The sequence below is a fragment of the Strix aluco genome, chromosome 5, assembly GCF_031877795.1.
Source record: "Strix aluco isolate bStrAlu1 chromosome 5, bStrAlu1.hap1, whole genome shotgun sequence".
Taxonomy (NCBI): Eukaryota; Metazoa; Chordata; class Aves; order Strigiformes; family Strigidae; genus Strix; species Strix aluco.
In genome coordinates this window covers 52,934,956-52,960,314 of record NC_133935.1, presented here as the reverse complement: position 1 = coordinate 52,960,314, position 25,359 = coordinate 52,934,956, and positions in this window count along the sequence as shown.

The following is a 25,359-nucleotide window of genomic DNA, read 5'->3' as shown; positions in this document are numbered from 1 at the left end:
GATTTGATTCATGGTATAGTGCATATAATGGATGCTAAGGAACTTTCAATGTTTCAGAAAAAAAAAAAAAAAAACAAACCAAAAAACACCATTGTTGTTCTTTACCTGTCCCATCAGAAGAAGGATGCATGAAAAGATAGGAAATAAGATTGGGAGGGAAACTTCAGTTTTTCTAGTGTCTTTCCCTTGCCCTGGCTGCAGAATGTGGATAGATATCCTTCATCTTTCCTTTGCACTGATTTGGCAAATGGGTAAAAGAAACAGCTGAGCATCATTTCCGTACCTGACATGGAAGAGAAAGAACAGCTAATCTGGAGTGGTTGTTGCATGGCTGTCATTGTCTTGATCTCTAGAATCAGGAAAAAAAAGGAAAAAAAAAAAAAAAAAAGGTTTTTACAGATCATATAAAGCCTTAGATCAACCTGCCTCAGATCAAACATATCCATGTAAATAAGAAATAGAGTTCTGAAGTACTTCTGAAAGTAGTACTTTTATGACAGTCTAGTGCTTAGAGGGAAGAATGGGCTCAGTAGGAATATAAATAAAAGGCCCAGAAGATAAAGCCTCCAAAAACCTGTTTCGGGTAAGAGAAGATACTATTTCTTTGCCCACTGAAATATCCTTTATAGTGTCCTTGTTCCTCCTTGTGAAGGTACCTAAGTGTGTTCAGAATTAAGCTGCATGTGAGAGGTTAGTCTATATGAGTTGAGGTTTACAGGCTCTGAATGGAAACTGTGTCATCTACATTTCAGTCTATTTTGTGGCCTGAAAAAAATATTTTAATATCTATGAAAAACTTAAGAAAAAAACCAGTTTCACACAACATTTCTTAAATTTAAATTTGCCACTTAAGCAATACTCTAAAGTTTATCAATAGAAAGTACTATTCAAAAAGTTCTACAAATATGTAATAAATAAATTCAATTAATTACTTATTTAACAACTTTTCCTCAATAAGAAATTTAGGCTCCAAATCAAGTTACAAATTCAGACAGTAGAAAACAATAACACAAGAATTCAGATTCTAGGATGATAATGCAATGTATATGTATTTTAAACCAGTGAATCTTAACTCAGAAAAACCTCTTCTTATTATCAAATTTTGCCAGCAGTGCAGTTATTATATAGCTTGCAGTTGCTTAACATCTTTTCACTTAAAAAAAAAATAAAAAAAAATTCTGAAAAGTCTTTGAGCATTGACCAAACAAAGAGTGAAAATGTGGAATTTATGTGACCAGACTGTAATGAATTAAATAATCTGTTAGTTGGACAGAGGATATGCAGGTGTGCTATGACTCCTCTGAGATGTTTTATGTAAAAGAGAATTTATGTGCCAAGCTGAGTTTTCAGAAGTTTGGATTAATATACCGCTGCTTGCAGTACCTTTTGGCACCTTCCTTTGAATGAGGAAAAACTTGAACCATATGGTGGGACTACTGAAGAATGCCTAAAGGAAATCTCTCTGCTACTGAGATTGATCCTCCTGTAATTGACATCATCCATTGCCTACTCAGAGGTAACAAGGGAGAGAGAAAAAAGCCTGTGGAGGAGACTTTCCCTTTCTGTCCTCAAGTACATTTGCCTCCTAAGCAAGATTTGAATAAAAATGAAATGTAAAGCAACATTTGATAAATAAATGCATGGAAGATTAACTTTTTTTCTTTACTCTCCCTCTACCTTTTTTAATGACTCTGTTGTTGCTTAACAATTTGCCATTCTGCTGATCCCCTCTAAATAAGAAATTAGAAGATTTTGGAAGCCTGTTCCTGGATTAAACCATTTCCTTCTTCATCTGCTTACTCATCCTCTTTCATTGTAAATTATCTCCCTACATACACACACATGTTCACTACCTCCTGCCTAAGCTCGATAATCTTATCATTAGCAGGGAGAGGAACAAGATAGGGAAAACTGAGTAATTGCCATCCTTTATTAAATTATGCAGCATTAATTAGTTGACTGGGTAGCTCAGGGACTGTGTCTGCTCATATCGGAACGGTGATTTTCAGTTCAGAATGGCATCTGTTTCACAGCTTTAGAGCAACAAAACCAAAAATTAATAATATATGGATTATGTCACAAAAAGAGAGGTGCTGCATTTATCTGTCTCCCTACCACTTGCATGTCAGAAATAAAGAGCAGACATCACTGTACCACAATCTCTGCAGGACCACAGAGGCTGAAATAAATTTCACAATTTAGTTTGATAACAAATGTCATATTTCTGATAAATTTTAAGGGCAGGAAGATTAATTTGCTTTCTAAAGACCGGTATTTTGTGATGGCATTGTTTCACCTTTTGTGATGTTCAAGTTTATTTTGCTTGCACTGAGAGAGAAAAAGATGTCTTTGACTGATCCTAGTATCAGTTTGCAATCCATCAAAACACAGACCACTTTTATTTCTGCTGGAAAGAAATTGAAGCATATAGCTTCTTGTCCTAAGAAGAACTAAATTTTTATGTATGAAAAATACCACTATGGGTTTCCTTTTGGTCTTGTAGTTTATAGGCCTGGATCTACAATTAGAATTTATTAGTTCAAATGTGGCAAAGACCTGGGAGTTAATCTTTTTGCTTTGGTTTCACAACGTTGGTAATTACACGATGCAACACTAGGCATTTGCAGCAGATGAAAAATTTAACTGCTACAGCATCACAAAACAGATGGATTTCTTTCCTTCTAAAATACTGACATGGGAAAATGTCTGTAAGTCTCAAAGGGATTCTTAAAATCAGATTTTATTAAAATAAAACCATCATAGGAAAATTGAAGTACTTTCAGCAATATTGTAATGTTTTTTCAGATAAAGAAACACAAAGTAGTCAACCATTACTATGTGATTTGCTGTTCACAAAAGCTATAATATATACTATATACATATATACTTAAACCTGCATAAATATATATACATATAGAACATACACATATACAGGTAGAACATACTAATATGTGTATATTGCAGAGTACTGTAGTGGCAACAAATAAGGAAGGGAGACAAGTAACCTGAAACAGAATGTACATCTTCCCCACAGTTGACAGAGCAGAACATACTACTTCCCAGTCAGTCCCCAGCCTTTCCAGGAATTGCTCCTGCCCTCCAGACCCCTCAACTGCCAAGACTATCCAGCTACCTAATGAAAACATATGTAATTTTTTCTTATTTATTTTAGCTCCTTTAAAAAGATAGCTTGGGAGCTTGCTGCTGCCAGAAATCAGTTTCCAGAAAGATCTATAAAAAAATGCAAGTGACTTTCACTTCACTTTCACTTCAGAATTTGGTTTTCTAGTGTCAGTAACAGGATGCACAGTCGATAAAATATTGAATACAGTTTCCCCTCTAAACAGCTGGGCAGGGTAATAGCAACTGAGAAAGTAAAACCTATTTTGCTTTGCTTTGAAAGGTTTGTTCTTGTAGACAATTAAAAATTATCCCTTAACTTCCTTTCTTTCTATAAATTTTGAGCATGTTTGATTAACAAGCTGCTTTAATGCTTTCTTACCCTCCTCCCTGCCTGTCCCCTGCCCCTGGAGAGAAATTTAAATAAAGGATATAGCTTATAAGTCATGTTAGTCCAGCTTGAGCTTGTTTCTTTGACACAGTTTCTTTCACAGAACTGAAACCTTTAAGGGAACGCCCAAGCACTGTAACTTCAAGGCACATACAAGTCCTCATTATTGTCAGAGGCCCCATTGCCCCTCATACAACCCCTATTAAGGAATCTGAGTGCTGCCTCTGGCTCTTCCTTTTACATGCTAGTCAGCTTTCTGTTTAGCCAGGAAAAATAAAAGGAGTGAGAAATATGCAGAAATTCTGTAAGTTGTTTGCATTCCCCTGAAATATTTCTTTAGCTGAAGGGAATCAAATCAATGAAATATAATGAAACCATATGCTCATTATTCCAAAATAGAGCAGCTGCTTCAGGGAGTATTGAGAAGATTTATTAATTCTACCAGTACTGCTCATTAAATCTAGGTATCTCCATACCTGTCTTCCTCAACAAAAGCTCCTCGATAGTAAAATCACCCCTGTGGGGTTCAAACTGATGTTCATCTTGGCATTCTTCCCTGTTTTCTTCCAGGGCAGAAGAGACAATATGCTGAGCTGATGCTGCTGGAGAAGTGGAAAAAATCATCTATGTGGAAAAAGCTATCTAGCGTGGGTACAGTTTGGAAGTGCCGTAAGAGGGATGTGTGTTGGCAAAGACTGATTCTGCCTGCTACGGACCATATGTGCATTTAATTGAGTTTGCAAGTTTCCAGGCAGAATGCCAAATGGACAGTCTACCATCTGATAAGAGTGATGAAGTTTTCCCCTTTTGTACTTTCACAAGCTTTGGGTTCATAAAGATTCTGAGAAGTCAAAAAGATTTGTCCTTCTCCAGGACTGATATTGGGATGTGTAAGTCAGCAAACAAATATATTACAGAAGTCCAAAATATCAGATTTACTTAGAGGCTATGACTTCACCCCTAATACTGTGTCTTGGATAAAAAAGTATAAATGAACACCTGTGTGCCACTCCAGCAGTATTATCACAACTGCCTGCGTGATTTCCTCTTCTAAGGACAGAGAAGTGACTTATTTCCAGTTATAAAATACAGAAGCTGGAATAGGCTCAGGGAAAGAGAATGAAGTAAGAAATTTGCAAAACTAAAGCAGACTGAGGGGCTGTGTTTGAACAGATGCTGCCAGCTGTTTTCCAAATCTTAATATGGCCTGGGCACACCTTGTTCCAGGCACTACTGTATGTCTGCACTGATGAACAAAGAGATCAGATGCTGAGCAGTCTTCATGATTAAAAGAAGATCATAGAAAGGGTGATTTTCATCCTTCAGATGTGTTGCTACACCTCCTTCTGGCACAGTATCTTCCATGAGAGAAAAACCACACAATCCTGCACCAAACCTGACTCCTGAGAGTTTTTATTATTAAAAATAAAAGTAATATAAAGAATAATGTTCTTTTTGCAGTGATGGTCAAATTCTCAGTGTTTAGCTGGTGGTTTAAAGAGCATTTCCAGGAGGTCCTTGGAGCAGGTTACATCAAAACCCGAGAATTCTCAAATGAAGTGGAAGGAGGTCATCTCACTATGCGTTTTCAGTCGTACATTCAGTCTTCAAGGAGACGTCTTTTTTATTCTTAAGGAGTAAATTTGACTATTTCCATGGCTGTACAGGAGCTGAAGTCTTGCTGACAGAATTTCTACCATAATCAAAATTTGCTGACAATACTAAAAATGAAACAGTAGTAAGGGAAACTAGACTCAAACTATAAAGTAGTCTGGAGAACTATGTGAACAATGACCAAAGCTTAGATTTTACAAAATACATAAAATCTCACATCTCAAGAGAGGGAGAAAATAAATAGCAGATGCACAAAAGCAGGGGTCAAAAATAACCACGAAGATGCACCTATCCATTACCCTGAGTTTATTTTAGTTGTGTCTCCTTGCAGACCTCTACTAATATTCTAGTTTGATGCTGTAACCCAGCATAAGTACAAGAGAATTATGAAGCTGAGAAGGGAAGTTGCTCCTTGACTGCTTTCATAACTTACACAGTGGTATGTGATTCGAAAACATTGTAAAGCAATGGCTCAAAGCATCGTTGGTGTCTATGTTATTCAGAGACATAGTTTAATGCAGTAAACACCCTTGCTTTGTAGAGCTACATGTATGTTTTCAGGAGTAGAAAAAATCTAAAACAGACTAGAATTTTTAATCCTTTTGACTTTAAGTATTTTTTTCCTAGAGCACAAGAGAGTCATAACATAAAAAAAGGAACAGAATTGTGTTTGTAGTGAACATGAACAAAGTGAATGTGGGTATAAAAAAAAAATGCAATGCACTTTTGAGGAGTAATAGTAGTGTGGGTACATTTCACTATGGTCTTCTCACAGGGCATTTATTGGCCTGTGGCAGCTATATTGGGGGCACAAATGCAGTCATGCCTTCTTACCTCTGTCCCAATAAAAGGACTATATTCACAACAAATTCATGATTTATTCACAGACATTTCCACTAGGTTTGGTTTCTATAGTGTTGTCTAGGATTGCAGCAAAGCTCATGAACCTCTATACAGCCATGGTCAAATGTTGTTTTCTCTATAAATCATGTTCAAATAGATTTCTGCTCTTAAAGAAGAAAAATGTACCTTGTTCACTTATAATTGTTATGACTGAAATATGCTGCAGTCCAATTTTGATTGAGGTCAGTCTTTGACATCAACTTGCAAGAGTTTTTCTTATTAATTGGCATGGTAACTGAGAAACTGTAATGAATATCCCAATAGGTAGCTAAGGAAGAGCAAAGGGGGGAAAAAAAAGCCCATTTTTATATCATCTGCTCAAAAGAAAAAGACATAAAATAGGTTGCTTAATTATCAGGTCTGAGTCAAGTTACTTATCATTTCAACAGAATACAGAAAAATAGTGTCTTCTGCTCAAAAAAAAAGGACACAAAGCATTTCATGTGGCTGGATAGCCATTAGGAAAGAGACAGCAAGAAAGCAAAAGGAGTTTAAAATTAATCTTTGTTATTTTGCTGGTGTAGGTATTTCTCTGAGATCTTTGATTGATGGTAGTAACAGCTGTCAGCCAGCTATGTATGAATGATAAGGGGTTTGAGAATACACTAGGAGGTCTCAAGAATCTCAGCTATATTTCATACTGATTATTCAACACAGTGGATATTTAGGTAATTTTTGGTGATCATGGATATATATTTGAAATGCCTTCAGTAAAGGTAAAATGTCTACTGAATAATACTTGAGAAGATTTTATTCTGTTAAACTCAGAAATGTAGAGTTAATGGCATATCACGTGTGATAAAAAATATATTGGATTTCATTTTAGCTGTGCTTATCTTTAAGGAAGTCATTGGTCATGCTGTCATTCCTTAGTTAATTTCACACACACAATGTGAATACCTAAATATCAAGATTTTCTAATGAATTTATCTGAGTAATTCTTTATTTATTGGAGAGGGTTCATTGCTAGTAAGGTCTGTGTTCTCAGCTGACCTTTTATTTCTATAGACCATCTTTTTTGTGCTTGGAAGAAAAGTACAAGTTTGAATCCCTGCATTCCTAAAAATGACTCAGTCACTGAAAACAATCAAAACTAACAGAGGATTCACTGAAAACAATCAAAACTAATAGAGGATTACAGATTGTAGCTTAAAAAAAAAATTCTGCTGATAAAAATCTAATTTCAAAACTTTGTGCTAACAGTCATAAATTAGGGGTCTTTTAAAAACATATTAACTTTGAATATAAATGTTTAGAAGCACCTCTGAAACCTAAGATTACTGAGAAAGAATAAGATACAAACCAGCACAGTAAGACTGAGATTTGTACATTGTTGAAAAGAAGGTATTATTTTTCAAAATGCTTCCTTTTACCCCCTCTACTTTATCTCAACACTCTTCTCTGAAACCATTCAATATGAAAGTTAGTTTGCTCTCATTTACTTTGTTGGAAGTATCGAAGCCCAAGGTGCTGCTGAAGATATTTAGAAAATTTCTAAGGTTGTAGAGGTCTTTTCCGCTATTCCTTTCCCCAAAAGGGTATCTTCTCAATTTCTCATATTTATTCTAAATTGTATTATAATAGATTTATGGAAAATATCCTCCTCCCCCCCCCCCCCCCCCCCCCGATCACTAAAAAATATTTATATTTATTTGATTTTTTTGACCAAATTCTTGCTTGACTCAGTTTTCTTTATTCTGGATAAATGGAGATGGAGACATTGAGTTTCTAATGTATTTCCCTCTGCTAGATCATTGTGTATTAATTCATTTCCCCATTTTAAGTGATGAATGACACAGCTGACCTGGATCTGGCTAATACACAAAAGGGGAACATACAGCTTTCTATCCTGATAGGTTTTCATTATATTTGATTTTCTGTAGGTATGAAGAAGAGTTTGATCTGAGTTGAGGACTGCTGTTTGGATTTCCACATTCTTCCCAATTTTTCTGGAAAAAAAAGTAACTTTTTCAATATAGACATTCTTGTATTAATTGAAATAATCTGCTGTTTCATTATGGTTAGACTTATAACATTTTTAAATCAAAGGAAATATCAAGTTTTAAGTTTTTGAGTTTCCTGCTTTAATGTGTGTTTAGAATGACAGGAGGAAGTGATCTAAGAGCAAACTGAAATCCAAAAACAATAATTTTTTGTTTTACATTATGACAGAAGGTGAAATTTGGAATATAACTGTTCCTTTTCTTTCACACAGTGGAGATGCACATGCTTTCAATTCTGAAGTATGCACTCATGCAGTGTCAGCCTAATAATACAGAAAGAATAACCAACATCTAGATATAAGCTGTCTCTAGAACAATAAGAAGTAGCATCTGCTTATCATGCCCTCTTATTTTCCTCTCCTAGGTACTGTGCCTAGAACAAGCTGTAAAAGAATGATTGAAGTGGTGTTGTGCCTCATCCCAAGCAATTTCCAGAGATTTGTTTGTACTATGTGGTGGCACACTGATGGCAGTAAACTAAAGAGGCTGGTGGAGAAGTTTTGTGCAGGATGCTGAGGACTTGTTCAGAACACAGTGGATCAAACATAACCATACACATCTGTGGCTTCAAGATCTTTTCCCAGTGGTACCCTGTTATATGCTTCTCAGGCTTATTGGATCATCTCATAATCCTGAATCTTGATGTAACTCTGGCTATATCATCAATACCTTTGTCATTTCCCTTACTGCTGGATCATTTAGGCTGCACAATTGGACATATTTCAAATCACTTTAGAATTTGAAAGTGCTTGCCGAAGCAAAGGAAGAACAGAGAGATATAAAATTATTTTAAAGAAAACATTAAGGTGGAAACATGTACACTCTTATTTTCCATATCATGTCAACCACATTGAATCAACATTTCCTCTATTGTGCCTTTATTTTTCATTTTTGAGATGTTAAACTCAGAACTGGTACAGAGGTAAAATGACTCATGCTTGTTATTGTATTATTTCCTTTTGAATCAGTTATGTACAATGAAGTTTTATGACTGTGGAACTCCTGCCACTGGCTCTGTCTTCATCTCAACCTGTCCACCTACTGAGACCATGTAGTGGAAGCTCTACAAGGAGAAGGCTGGGATATTTCAGACCAGAATCAGGATGCATCAGTATGTGCTGAGAACCATATTTAAAAAAAAACAACAAACAAAACCAAAAGAAAACCACCACAAACAACAACAAACAATAGCCCATGGGACCCCAAGTAGGGTTAAAAACAAAAGAATGAGACCTGCAAAACTGGCCACACTGACAAGAATAATCTAACTGCAAATCCAGGAGCATTCATATTGGTGTAAATATAAGTAGAAATAATATAAAATATTATACACAACATAAATATTTTCCAGAATTACTCTCTATCTTCAGGTGTTGCAAACATCAAGAGCAACATGAACAAAAGTAAAAACAAACACTAACAAAGGTTTTTGTTTCCTCCTCTGTCATCCAACCAAAACACTGTAATTTTCCACTACAGTGAATAATCAAGGAGGGCAAAGAATCTTATGACAGGTTTTTTTACTGATCTTTTACCTGTGAAGGTTTAGGGAAATATTTCCTTCCTTTATTCACTATATTTTCCACTGAAGTCACTCAAGTGAGCTTTAGTAGTGATAAATATAAACCTGGGTGATTCATAAAACAAAAAGCTACTGGCAAAACCTTCAGAATAAAAGGTACAAATAAAGAGTATATTTTCACCAAAACCAGATTTCTTCAAAAGTCTGTTCCTGGTTAGAATGTAATGGGTCCAAATAACTATGATGTGATCCTATAATATCTCCTCAAAATCATTCTTTTTTCTTTTAATATGTTATGAGTTCTTTTCAAAGATGAAAAGAATTTGAGGACATAGGGTGCTTCATGAATCAAACCATATCAAACACTTTGCTGAAAGAGTATCCACAGATTGTGTGTACATATGGAGCTCAGACTGACATCTCCAGACAGGCAGTTCTGGCTTTGCACACCCTAAGAACACATCCCTGATAGTGTCAAATTCTCTGAAATAGACTTATAACTGTGTTCTTGATTGCACAGACAAAAGTGAACATATTTCTTGAACATATTTCACTTCTGCATGATAAGAATCATTCTGGTCATCTAGCTCTTGGTAGGGAATTATCTTCAGGCTTCAGGGAGCTGTTAGTAATGTTTTAACAGGTTAGAGCAAGCTGCTTCGAAAATAAAAACAAAAAGTGTCAAATAGTTTCTAGGAAAGAGGGAGATGGGAATATTTTGCTAGGGTAAAAAACAAAACAGAAGTGTGGGGAATTAGCAGAAGGACAGTGAACAACTCTACATTAAAGCCCAGCTGCTTATGATGATACCAATCCCACAAGTGAGTTTGACTAGAGACATGCATGCATCTCCTAAGTGAGGTGTGCATATACCATGAGGATAGTTAGGGGAATATGGGCACATATGTGCTCCAGAGTATACAGCGTAGATGCACGCTGTGTCCCCTACCATGATTCCTGAACATTGCCGCAAGTCTCTTCCCATTATTGCTCTTCTTTCCACAATGTGATTCTTGAGTGTAGAATTGGAGGTTAAAAGGACTCAGGGCTGCAGTGATGCAATCTGGTAAAAGAATCTCTGCTGCTGAAGGAAAGCTTTGCATTTCTTCTCTAAGAATTTACAGTGATTTTATATTGTTGATGTCTTATTCTTAGGTCTTCTGATTTGAAGTAAGCCATAAGATTTTTTAATTTTTATTTTATTTTTGGTGTATACATTTTACTCAGCAAACATGAAGAAATTAGGTCATCAGCCTTCCACAGACCATAATTCCCTTTAACATCTGACTGTATCTAGAACAACAATAACAAAAGAAATCAAGGGAAAAAAATAGAATATCTAGATAATGAACAATAACTCTAAGTCTTAGGTGAGGTCATTTCTAACTGAGGTATGGTTGAACACTTGTTTTAGTAGTACTATTTTTGTGATTTCTAACTTAATATAAAAGCTCTTCCTATCAACATAGTTCAATTGTACATGTTTTTTGAGAAAAAGTATAGAAAATAAATGGAATCTCTAGAGAATACAGATGATGTAAGCTAGAATGTGTCCTGAACAAATTCTTTGGTGATATATAAAAAACCTCACATTAGCTTTAATAACTCTAGTGATTTGGCCATTTGATTTATGAAATACTCATGTCAGTGGCATAGAACCGAATGCCAGGTAATGGAACAACGGAAAAGCAGAATAAGAAATCTTCAATCATTACCAAACTTCTTACTGCTTTTAGATCTTATTTGCAAATTCCCCTTGAAGCCTTGACTGAGTCTGATGTTGTTTAGTTTATGAAATACAATATAATCATAGTTCATAACGGTGTGAAAATTGGGAAAATAAGTGGTGCATAAGTGAAGGAAAATAGGTTTCTTTTTTCTTCTTTTCTGCTATTTCACTGTGGTTTCTCTATTGCAATAAAAATGTTAGACAGTTTTAAAAGTTTCAGTGTTTTCATGGACTATTCATAGCATAGTAACAACATTTGTTTAGGAGTCTAAAAATATTTTTAAAATACATACTTTGAATTTTGTACTAGAAGTTGAAGAGCAAGAGAACATATGGTCAGGCACTTTATGAGTCTTTAGGCTGCTAACTGCTAAAATTACATACAGAATCAAATAATGCACAGACAAAATCTTACTAAACAGTTAAAATGTGCAAGCAATGGCTATTTGTAAGACCCCTTGATACACAACAGAATGGTAAAAGAGAAAACACAAACCAGCCTTTTAATTATTTATAAATTTTTAGAGGCAGATTTATTTATAATCTTGATGTAAACAGAATTAAAAAATCAATTTACCTGCCACCCACCATTATGAAAGACAGCAAATCCTCAGGAACTAACTACTAGTTGTTCCACTGCCACTGCATCTATTGTAGGATTATTTGGTAGTAGATATTTTTTCTTTTGTGCTTTGGGTATTCAAAGTGTCAGAGCAGGGAAAAAACAAAGTTTAAAAAAGTGAGGTATTACAGCAAGACCCAAGAAGTCTGGGCATTGCCACAGACTGTCTGTGTGATCTTGAACAAATAATTTAAACTCTCCCTGTGAAACAAGACAACAGTACTTTTTTACTGTAAATTGATGCTCTGAGTTGATTTGACTGTATGATAATGAGGGATATAATTGATTTCTTTACAGGTGAAAAATGTTTTATTAGAGTATCATAATTCTGGAAGACACACATTTCTTCATAACCAGATATTAAATACTTCAAGAGTGTTATTTTAATTAGAAAATTAGCTTTAGTCTATAGATATTTTTTTCCATACAGGCTACATTTGCTGTAATGTTATTGTTATTGTTATTCTTATTATCACTCCTGTCAACTCAGTTTCTACTATGAACAGTTATTAATCTTAAGAGAAAATTATCCAGATGAGTGACTGCAGAGGTAGGTCAATATCACAATTTGGAATCAATACCTGTATTTAATCTAAGGTCTGGTCAGTGCTAAAAGGTGTTGTGATCTTTCATCTATCTGCAGTAGGTGCATTGTTTGTTTATGTGCTGTGATTTGTTGCTTGAGAAGAACGGTGTTAATAGCAACCATCATTTAAACTGGTTAATTAAAAGATGAAGAAATTAATTTTCATCCTAAGGTCTTCTTTTGAGTCTATTTAGGGCAAGAAGGGAAATGGAGATGACTGGGTTTTGCTAATGAATAGTCACACAGCTAGAAAGCAGGAAAATGGTCTGTATTGAAGGAAACCAGAAGCTATAAAGCAACTGTAGTGTTGCTCTGTAGTAACAAATGTCATTGTGTTAGAACAGCTGCAGATATTTTGAAACAGTAAAACTACCTATAAACTGGGCATTTTGGCCTTCAGTTCTACATTTGAGCTCTTAAGTGTTTCTTCTTAGATCAAGTATTTCTTTTTGTTAACCTCACATGAAGCAGCAAAACCACACAAGCAGACACATTCAGTCCCATAATCTCATTCTTTTCCTTGATTCTTTTTCTTTTTTTCATGATACATTGTTCCTTCCAAGTCTTTGCTTCATCAACCAGCTAGCTGCTTCCTTGACACAACTCCTGAAACACATACTTTGGATGTCAGCGTTTCACAGCAGCTTTATGACAAACTGGCTAGGCCTTTTTCCCCCCTTTTTATCGAATTCACCTACAATATGCAATAGAGCAGAAAGATAAATAGCCACTTATACCCACTCCTCAGATACAGGATTTTAATCACCATTGGAGCATCAAGAACATCTTATTAAGGCAAAAAAATAGAGTGCACTGTATTAGGAAAAGATTGCTAAACCAGTGCTTTGCAAAGCAGGTGTTGTGACCTCAAGGGAGGCCATGGCAGACCACAGTAGAGGACCCACTAGGGATTCCATTTTATCTGCTGTTTAAATGAATATTACAGATCATATAAAACAACTATGATGTTTAGCACACAATCGTTGTTCTCTTACAGAAGTGAATCATGTGGGACATGAAGTCATATTAAAAAATTTAAAAATTAAAAGCTGCATTCGTAGAGTTGCCCAATATTTTCATTTTTTAAGTATCATAGAATATATTTGACTTAAAATATTGCATATGTTTCATTGAATTGACAAATTATTCTTGCATGGACTCAGAAACAGTGAGCTAAACATTTCATGAATTAAACCATCAGGCTTATGCATACAGCAGGAGGATACCTAGTTTTTATCAATCTTGTACTGAAAGACTGAATAAAACCCCACTGGAAAAAATGTTAACTTTAGAGACAAATTCAAGAATATTTCTATTTCGATATTCTTTAAGCTCAAGAATAGTTTATTCCAGGTATAACAACCTGATCAACCAAATTTTTGTTAGACTGATGAAGGCAGAGATACCATGATCATCTTTTCACGTCTATATTGCCATGGGTTTTGCTCCACAGGAAAAGAAACAGTGTCTGTACAGTACAGAAAACAGACAATGGGCAAAAGCAAAGGCTGTGTTGAATATATCTATCTGATCAATGAAAGACGGTGGCAACACTTAAGCCAGGAGGCAGCTGTGTCTCAAAGTATGCTGCCCCATCCTGCTCTTCTGATCAGGGGGCTTTTTGGCAGGCACAGAAACTGTCTTCCAGCCCATGTATCTAGAATTCCTTCCCAGAGAAACCAAAGCACAGAGTGAAGAAGAAACAAGACAGTGGGGAGCAGTTCTGGAAGTTGTATTCAGACCTGGAGAAAAGTTATGCCTTAGGTATATTCCTGTATATCAGAGTAGAGATATTGCTAGATCTAAAATTAAGATCTGGATGCCCAAGCAGTAGATATAATCAAAATTTATGGAAAAGGATAAAAAGTTATGGGAAGGGTTACTCAAACTTCTTCCTGTCACTTATTGTCATGAATCATTTTCATGGAGTATTGCATCTGAAAATATACTCCTGATTTTATAAATCCAGTGTAATTTCTGATGTTCCAGTCAGCTTAGTATCATTATTTTTGATGGGATGTACAGGTCACTCAGAAACGAGGGAAAGAAGGACTAACTGTTGCTCCATTTGATCTGTTTCTCTATCTGCTATGAGTAAATAAAGAGCTACACAAACATCAGAGCTATCTGCAATTGCAAAATTGCTTGGGAGTTGGAGTTGTTGAGGGAAAGTCAAAGAATGATATGATGAAAAGACAAAAGAATTGAAGAGGAGAATGAAGCTGGTAACTTAGCAGAGTCCTTTCTTTCTTCTTTTTCAGGAAGGAAATCGTCAGCATAAATTACAGTCTTGGGCTTCCTATTTATTTCCTTGAGTTGTTTATATCATTCACCTGTAATATGAAAAAACAAAAAGGAAAGAGAGTAAATTAAAACATGAGAACATATTCTTGCTTAATTTTCTCCAGAACAAATCTAGGTTTTTCTAACTAAAACCACCTTGGAAACTAAACCAACACATGGTAAACAGATAAATACAGAATTTAGAGATTAATTTTAAAGATGTACTGCTACTCTGAAACTAAATGTTAATGGAGACACAAATATTGACTCCTGCCAACACCTTTCCCAGAGCAAGTGCTACATACACTATGTTGTGCTAGCAATTAAAACTGTCTTAGTGATCAAAGAAAAATTATCACCATTTTTCAGGGTAAGATAACAGGATGCATTTTAAACTAATTAAGGACATTTGATTTTAAAATTCTGAAGACTGGATGTGGGCTACATAAAGGAAAATAGGATGTTAAACCAATGACCATGTTTAACAAATAACACAGATCTTTGTGACTTCTTTGAAGCACCTTGAAAAATGTGGTAATATTTTATAATCTTTGCCTGCACAATAAATTAGGAACCGTGGTATAATTTTTCCATATGTAAGGAGAATTCATCAAAGAGGGGTTCACACTGAATGCTAAACACGGCTTACCCTAAAACTTCTAAAGTTCTGCAAACTTTAACCCTGAACCTGTGGAATAGATCCATTCACATAGCTAAATATATACAGACTGTATTTGATTTATTCTGTAACTGATAGCGAGGTGAAACACACTTGGTACTTTCTGCGCTGGCAACACGCAGTTGGATTAGGGTAGAGTCTGACTGTAAACAGCCAGTGTACCAGCAAAGTATGAGCATTGCAGAGGTAGCATCTGCCTCTGTTTTAGTATGCTGACCCTTATTATCTTACTGCTAGGCTTCATAAATTCCAGTTGCTTACCTTAGCTATGTGGTAGATTTATCTGGAAATCAGGAGAAAACAAATGGCAAATAGTTCAAATAAGATGCCCAGAAAAACAAATCATTATTGCATCAAAGGAACATATTTCTATGCATCTGGAGTGGAGCCCAGTTGAAAGCAAACAGAAGCTGACTAATTCTGCAGTGAATGACTCACTGGCACCAGAGAGACCTACCAAACATTTGTTAAACTGATGCTGAGAAGAGGAAGTTAAAAGAGAAAGGCAAGCAGAAAAGTTACATTGGTAGAAACACTGAAATAATTTGTGAGAATATTCTACCTTAATACAAGTGACAGTGAAAGTTATTTCTGATTAGTTAAATGACCCATGTTCTATTTCTGGGTTGTAGCTTTTAGACACCTGCTTGATAGGACCAAAGGCATGGATAGATTTGTCTAGTGGGTAGGGCAAGCACTAGCAGAAGGCAAGCCACAGGTCAAGAACTTGTGCCAGATTTCCAGGTGGAAGCCAATAGACAGAGTCAGGCAATAAAAAATATGGCAGTTATTAGGAACACAAGCCAGTAATCAAGAGCTGGGCAGAGAGGCAAAACAAGTGTACGAAGTGAAGTTAAAAGATATGAAAAAGAGCCATATAGAAAACTGCAGAAAAAGAGACTAGCTTCAGTCAAGAAAAAAAGAAAAAAAAAAAAAGAAAAAAGAAGAATGTTTCAGAAACCTAATCAAATATTTTGAAAGCTCAGACCTTCCAGATGGGACCATGACCCAGAAGAACTGATCAGGGAGGGAAACTTTCCCCTAATCCACAGTCAGTGGTCAAGACAAGAGTTATTTAATTGGATTGGTTACCAGTCAAAAGATAAATCTTTGCACATCTGTGATAATGAAGAGCTGCATAACAAAACACCTTCTGTATTCTGTGTCCACTGGAAAAAAAAGGAGTCACCATGCCTTCCTGTCTTGAAATTTGTATCTGTCTTACCTAGCACTTGAATTACAATAATGTCATTGGTCATGACATTAAGCTGATGCCTCACTGTGAAAAATAAAACAAAATCAACACTGTCCCAATGAATAGATGCAGGAGAAATCAGAAAAAAAAATAGGTGAGAAAGTCACTAATTCCATTTTGCACACATGGAACTGAAGTACATGTGAATTTCCACAGTCACAGAGGATATCTGTGGAAGAGCTAGAATGAAGATGAGATCTCCTGCATGTGAGGAAGCAGGTGGTAATATGACTGTCAAATTGTCTCTTTTTGAGACCATTATTTTCCAGTCATTGGAATATTTATGTTGCAGTTGATGAAAGAAGGCAGTGATATCAGAAGATATCTCGTCTTGGGATAACGTGGGGAACATGCTAAGAACTCTGAAGTGAATCTCCCTTTTCTCACTGTGAGATGGACAGCAATGCAGAGAAGTGCTTGTGATCCTCTGATTTGTTTACCACACCTCTGAAAGGTGGAATAAGGAGGAGCAAGAAACAATTCCAATTTTATTGGTATCTCATATTAGCCACGAGATCTTATAAATTAAAGTCCTCTGTTCAGTTTTGGAAGGCAAAATGGAAAAGCACAGACACAGTTAGGGAAAATAAAATAAAATAGATTATTTTGTCTGTAGTAAATGATTCTACAAAAAAGAGTAACAAACAGGTGTTATAGGATTCTGGGGTTTTTTTCTGGTATTTTTTATTGGTTTTGATGGCTTTGTTTTGTTCTGTTTTGTTTCAGTTTGGTTTTTAATTTACATTAACTCATGGCTTCACTTCCTTGATCTAATCCCAACTCCCTAAAGAAAGGACGAGCCATATGCATCTTTGTATACTGAGTTTAGCAGGTCAGCACTGGTAACAGAATCTGCAGTGAACCAGATACACTCTGTTAAATGCTTCTTACCGTTTTATGAGTCCCTGTGAAGCAACCCTTAAGGCTATTCAAGCTACAACAGGCATATTGCTCTTATTGCTCTTTATTTTATTATGAAGTATTAAAACAATATTTTATCAGGATCCAATAAAATATACATCTTTCACTTTGTGAATCTTGAAACTCTGTTGAAAGAGTAAAACAAGTGTTAGCTTACCAGCTGTCAATCCAATCCCTGGCTAATAAATTAGCTTCATTCATTTTATGGCAGAGCTTTTCTGTTGCAGGGATTATAGGTGCTGCAAGTGTAAATATAATTGTAAGAAGCCATCTCCCCTGATGGAAACTCAGTAGAGATAAACAAATAAATTTTTTTTTAAGTTATAAAAAACATAACAGAAGGGGAGAAAACAGAGAAGAAAAATATATATTTCTGTTGCTAGAGTGTTCCACGATGTCAGACCGTTGATCAGCAGTAACGGAGCCAAGTACCCAGGATGTGAGCTGAGAAGGATTCTTCCTCCAAATGAAACAGCAATCAAATGAAGACAGTACCTCACTCAGCCAATAAGGTGGAAATAATGTCAAGGAAAGCACAGAGTTACACTTCATATTCTGTCAGGAGGATCTGGGCCAGGGAAATTTTCTTCAGTATCAGTGGTGGAAGTCAACTCACTTAGCTTTAGCTGTTTGAAAGATGAGAAGTTTTTTGTCTTTGCTTCCTCTGTAGTCAAGAGAAAGGAAGAGAAGGAAGTGTTTCCATCCAGGAAGGTCATCTCTATCTATCTGGTATAATTATTTTTACAATGAGATGATTTGCTGACCAAATGCCTCTCTCTCCATTGTATGTAGGAGCAGTTGACAAAACTACCTCAGACTAGATCATTAAGTTTAAGATGACTAAAACTAGGTGAACTGACTCTTGGTGTTCGCAGCTGCAAACCATAAGTATAAGGGAGCTTTCCACAGTAGAATATACAAACAACCAACAGTTGGTGAAGTACAAAATGACCACAGCTTGCCCCATGGTCAGTGCTCTCTTTACCTCTCTTAGATCACAGGGAGACAAGAGTCAGCCCACTGAACTAGGACCTGTGTTATTCACTGACTGCAGCTAATGCCAAGTGCCTCAGAGGATGGTGACCCTTTTAGAGAAACTTTTATGTCATCCTCTGAGCATGAGGCCTGCTTCCATGTCACCTGGAAGATAAATTTTTTCTTCTAAGGACAGATGCAGAAACTCACTTTTCAGGACAGTATCAAATCCACTGGACAAGTGAGAAAATGCGTGGTATTTCTCAGTTTCTAAAGTTACTTTACAGTAAAAGTTAGTGGTTAGCCTGGGGTGAAGCATGAATGAGCCTGGTAGTCAGAGTACACATTCTGGAAGTAGGACTTGCAGAGACCAGCCCCTGCTCTCAAGGATCATTTTCTATAGAATGTATCTGTTTCATCGAGAAAGCACAAGAGGCTTTCTCCTTCTCTGTCTCTGTGGCACAGAGACCAGTGCACACCAGTGGAAATTAGGAATCTGAACTGTCAAATCCTCATCCCACCAAAACTGTGGGCAAGAAGTATTTCCTTTTTCCACATCTACCTACATTTCCTGCATTTCCATATCTACCATTTTCTTTCTCTGTGAGAAATAGTCTTCTACACATATTTGAAGGACAATGATGCCTTTGTAAAAATGAAGCTGTAAGATGGGATGACGTATATATATATATTTCTCAGAATGTATTTAACAAAGTTAGTTGGTTTTATAGCAATAATTTTGTAAAGATAATTTAAATTTAAATACATGTGGATGAAAATTATTTTTACATGCATTGGGACTACTTCAAGGATAATACAAGGACATTAAGAAATCCTGGAGTCAAAAGAAGAGTCTCTGTCAGTATTGAGAATATTGATGTCAGACCTTAGCTGTCAAAAATTAGTAAAGGAACACAGACAATGATAGAACCAGTAAGTCAGAGTGGATATAATTCTGTAAGTATGGTGTGGAATAGTTCTCTATGGACACAATGTTACAACTGGAAAATTCTGATCCCTTTATAGAATACACTAAAGGATTGTTTTCACTTTTTTTTCTTTCTCTCTTTTTTGAGACTTGGTTACAGCTGTCTTCACCATCATCTTCTCCTTGTGTGCCTGTTTGACAGCTAATTAAGACTTTCATCCTGAAGTATTCACAAAATTACCAGTATCCTTGAATATGATTATATATTTGTTTTGCATAATTTATCTTTTTTCTTTTCTAGGAATTCTTAAAATGGATCAGCTAGTGTGTAGTATTTCTCTAATGGTGACAAAGGAGCCAGCTAAACTATCCTTCCTAATATATCTTGTAAATTAAGTATTATATGTAGAAGAATTGTAGAAACAATACCTATGTTCATATGCAAAAGTAGAAATGGCATTATGCTCTACGCAGTGTACTCAGTGTATAAATTCTAATAATAAACAAGTAACTGAATTTGAACAATTGGAATAATTGAGAATATGAACACTGAGATGTGAAGAATATAATTCTGAAGTATTATTTTAATATACTGAATAATTTCAAAGTATTCATTTCTAATGAGATAAACTATTTAAAATAGACCTGGTTTAAGATCCAAGTTTGAGTAGTTTCAAATGTTTGAGAAATATGAATCTGCACCTTCAGTTTGAGCTCATTTCGAATTACAAAGTCTTATGCAGAACAAAACCTCAGCTAGCAAATCAATATAATTTTCAAGTGGTGAGCAAGTGAAAAGCAGAACATGTCACTGTTCTCTTCAGAAATCACCATTCTGTGACTCAATGTGTACATATATACTACACAGATAATTGCATTTGGAAGGCTGACGGTGTCTTTATCCAAAATAGAAAAACAGAGGTTCCAACTCTGAATTTTTAATTCTTTTTAAAGGTTCAGAATTAAGTATTACATATGTATACAGTTTTTGTTTGGAAACTGATACATTCTGGCCTTATATTATTCTTCAGTTGTCTAAAAGCAGTTTCACATTGAAAAATGACACCCAAAAATATTTTTGTCTGCTTGGTGTATAGACATACAGACATAAATACTGGACCACCTTTATTATTTTGTGTTCCTCTAACATTAACAAAACATTATACATTGTTTCTATTATTAAAAAAGGGAAAAGTCAGGGCATTGTATCAGTTTGTGATATGTCCTTGATGAGAAGAACACTCACAGGAAAAATGCCAGATCCAAATATGATGTGGAGTTCAAAACTAGGCATTTAGTCCCCTGGTGGAACCCCTGGTAGATCCCAAAGTGGAGCCAGGTGCCTTAGAAAAAGGTTGAAAGCAGCCACACAGTGACAGGGGATGTAGCAGTGTGCAATCATTAGTAGCTGTCACCGAGCACCGCTTAACAAGAAAATCCAAAGACAGGTCATTGAACCTCATTCTCTCACTGGACTACATGGAAAAAAATTCTCATTATTTTACAGCACACTCTTGCAGGTAAGAGTGTATCCTTTTCATCAAGGGCAGAGTGAGGGTCTCACATGTATGGCCCAGTTATTAGATGGCCTGCCTACAGGTGAGATGTAGAGTTACTGTCCTCTGCAGCTTTTACACCAATGCTCAATGTCTCATGGTTGCTTTGTGGTGGGGTTCGTTCCCTTTCCACCTGCTGCCACTGTGTGACACCTTAGAAAGAAAGGCACATAAAGAAAGGGTCTGGAGGAGGAAGATTATGATTTTCAATGCTTTTGCTCTTTTGGGGGAAAGTGTGCCTACTCCTAGGACTGTTGTGGTATATTTGTTTGATATATGTAGCACTGAAACCAGCCTGACCAGTGAAATTCAGCATCTTCTCTTTGCTTTCAACAAGAACTTCTCTTTCACAGGTAGTTTCCAGCCTAATAATGCAATTCACAATGAGGTCGAAAGAGGAACATGAATTCAGCTAGTTAGGCCAAATGTATCTCTCTCCAACACAAAACAGTGTCCTCTCATGTTGAAGTGCATAAGGCATGCCCTGGAAACAGCCACTAGATTAAAGCCACTAGATTAGGCAAAACTGTGGAGAACCCTTAATGCCTAGATAAAAACCACACTTAAACAGCTTGTCAATAATTTCCTGAACACTTCAAATTCCTGCACATGAAAAGAGGATCTTTCATGGACTTGTGACACCTCCAAGGCTAAGCAGGAGGTGACTACCATTTTTCATTCCTACAGTTTTGAATTTAGGGACTTAGTCTTACCTAAGTCTGCTTTAGCTACTAAATCCTCTTTTGGACCTAGCTGAAAGTTTATTTCAAGTTACTAGAACTGTCAGAAAACAAGGCCAAAATCAAGAGTATTGGTTCAATGACAGACATATTTACAGTTCACACTGACCTTATATGTATGTAAGAAAAAAATATTCAAGGTAGGATTCAAGTTATTATAGCAGAGTATAAAATTGTACTCATGAGGGTTGACCTCACTGTAGCTCTCAAGGTGAAACAAAAAATGAAATTGCCAACAAACATATTACAGCTGGTGATTAAGTGGCTTTTTATACACTCTTAAGAACATTGGGACAGACAGTTCTGATGGGAAAGACATGATTACTTTTGATTACACTGTACTATCCCACTGCAGAGGTCTGATACCAGATTTCAGTGGAAAAATAGTTACAATAAATATGTGAAGTATTTATCATGCAACCATCATAAGTATCCACAGCTACAATGAAATTGAGCTACGTATCATGAAAAATTACACATGGGATGTCCCTTTGAAAGGTTATTTTTATACTTCCTTCATTTATGTCATAGATATAAGGGTCTTCAGAGTTCAGACATTTAAAAGGAAAATATACTGAAAGGAAAAAAAGTGTCCTTGTGTGAGGCTTTTAAAATGAAATTAATTCTATTTTATGTTTTAAAATACCAAATTGTGCTGCATACTGTTTATCATAATGGGTTGCTAAACTTGATGTCAGGAGAGGTGTTGGGAAGGGCTATTTGTTTGCTACCTTTACTGTTTTGACTGTGAAAGTATGGGCTTTTTCAAAAGATACGTGAGACAGGGAGCCCTGCCAGATTATTCTTTTCTGTATTTAGAGGTTGTTACACTTTTGTACTTGCTGCCAACATAGGTTGAAAATGCATGGATACATGCATGCTCAGCCTCAAGTAGTTAGTTACATGAATGAGGGAGTAATATTTTGTAAAGCAGTGTGATATGTTGGTGCATTAGAAGGAATCATTAGGACAAATCAATATTTGAGAGGTGAAAAGTATGTCCACAGTTCTGGCACTTGTAAGATAAATAAGGAAAGGACAGGGATGTGGGACCATGAATTTTGTAACTACAGCCTGTGCAACTATCATTCAGCAAACATTTGTTATCATTATTAATAACGTGACATAAAATGGAAAACTGCAGACTTAATCCATATACTTGGCAGATATATGAAATAGCAGATGGCACTTTAAATGGGATGGGGGAATACCCAGCAGATATCAACGTTGCCTGGCCATAGACCTGGCATTTATATAAATAAGAGAGACAAAATCTGGACCTAGAAAAGACCCCACATGTATACACTTGTGCACAATTATTTTTGTGTCTGCTAGGCAGATCATAATTCTGTCTATGATATTCTCTCCCCCTCATCTGGGAAACGTTCCAGCCATGTTCAAACTGGAGCTCTAGCAATACAGCCTCATATTATCTTGCTTGGGAACACAAGACAACAGAAGAAGATTGTCGGGGTCCTGCCCAAATGTGTGCTCTCTGTGACACCAAAGAACAATCTAGTTCTTGCCTGTCTCTTGAAGTAAAGCAATATGCTATCCTCAGTGTGTCGCATAAACCCAATACAGCTTTCTGTGTGGTATAAGGGCTATATTGTTCCTAAACAAACAATTTTTAAGAGCATTTTGTTGATGGATCCCGGTGCATTCATATGTGAGTATATTTTACAGTCATCTGTACACTGTAATCCATATAATGGAATCCATACAACTGTAAATTTATTCTACCTCACATAATGACCTTGATTTATTCAATGTCATTTAAGAGAAAGAAGAAAATTTAGAAATTTTTATGATCGTTTCTACTGGTTGTATAATCTCAAACGTTGTTGAAGACCAGAAGACACACTAATAGATGATTACTCTTTCTTAGTAAGACACATTCAGCTGAACATACCTAAGTTATTTGTGTGAATGGTGCTCCACTTTAGAGAAAAGGCTATACTAAAAATAACTTCCCAAAATCCAGACAGTTCTGAAACTCCAAGACTCCTTTTCTATTGCTCGGGAAAGCACTATTTCTAGACTTGGTTTGACTGAACTCACTGAAGCAACTTTTGATAAGGTGAATATTTCATAGGTACATAAAGTAAATAGACGCAATTATATTACAACAGATAATTCTGACAAAATGCTGTTAGGCATGGAACAAAAATTGTGTCAAGGTTTGCTTGAAGCATCTCCCATATATAATCTATCTTCACTTAATTTTGCATCCACACAGTTGTCAAATCTCTGGCTGATTTTGTAGGCACATTTAAAAAATGAACTTCAGGACTAAAGCTAAGTTGCAGAAGACAGTGATGCTTATTCCAAACTACTATTAATTTTTTCCATTATAATGCAGGATTAAAATACTGGAAATATTCAAACAATTGTTCTACTAGATTAACCCATATCACTTTTGAAGGCTAAAGAAATCAACATTATAGAAATTATTTTCATGGTATCAGTTTTTGACCTCATAATAGTCTCCTGACCTTCAGTTCCAGGTCTACTAATACTTAAATGTTTGCAGCCTGGTCAAGGGAAATAGTTAACTGTCTTAAGAACAAAGAAATCTTTGAAAATTTATGCAACATTTTGAGAAAAATTTTCTGTGGGGACTGCTATTATATCTGTAAGTCCTGCAGCATGAAGTTATTTCACACTAAGGCAAATATGGGTAGCAAATTCTGGTGTAGATTTTCCCCTGTTAGTAAAAACAGTGAAGAGAAATCTATAGGCATTATTGGTGATGAAAGTACTTATTTTCTTCAAGAAACCATTTTACAAGCTAACCTCCTGCCATGGACAATAGCATGGCTTTTGGTGATAGAAAAGCACTCATTTCTACCTTTCACTTCTCTGAGAGATTTTTCAGTCCTGTCTCTTAATTCTTCTTCACCGTTACAGTGTCCTTTAGGAGATTTTTGATTTGGGTCAACAAGTAGCCAAATCTATTTGTATTTGAAATCCCCTATGAACAGCATTACCTGTGCTTTTCTGAAAGTGATCTAGTATGAGTAGAGGCACAGTGAAAACAGTTGACTTCAGTGACATTTAAAGATCTTTACTTGGCACACAAGTCATGATCAGTCCTGTAGGTGTGTAAATATTGCCAAATGACCAGTGCTCAGAATGCAGAGCAGATAACCTTGAATAATAGCCATGACTGTTTAAACTTTATAGGCAAGAAATAGTCATGTAGAGTTCTCATTTTCCTCTACTACTGTTAGGCTTTGGGAAAAATTTCTGTAAGAACAATGCACAATACTTAACATTTTCATGGCTTACTGTGAGACAATATTGAAATGAAAAAAGTGTATACAGAATAATGAGAAGAGCTTGAGCTTGAAAATTATACATCTGTTTCACTGTATTTCTTTCTCATTGGAAAACTGTGCAGTGCAGTATTTAATATTCAGGCTGATTTACCACATCAAACAACAGGGCGACCTGCTTATTGGATGAGGGAAAGGCTGTGGATGTTATCTACCTTGACTTTAGTAAGGCCTTTAACACCATTTCCCACAGC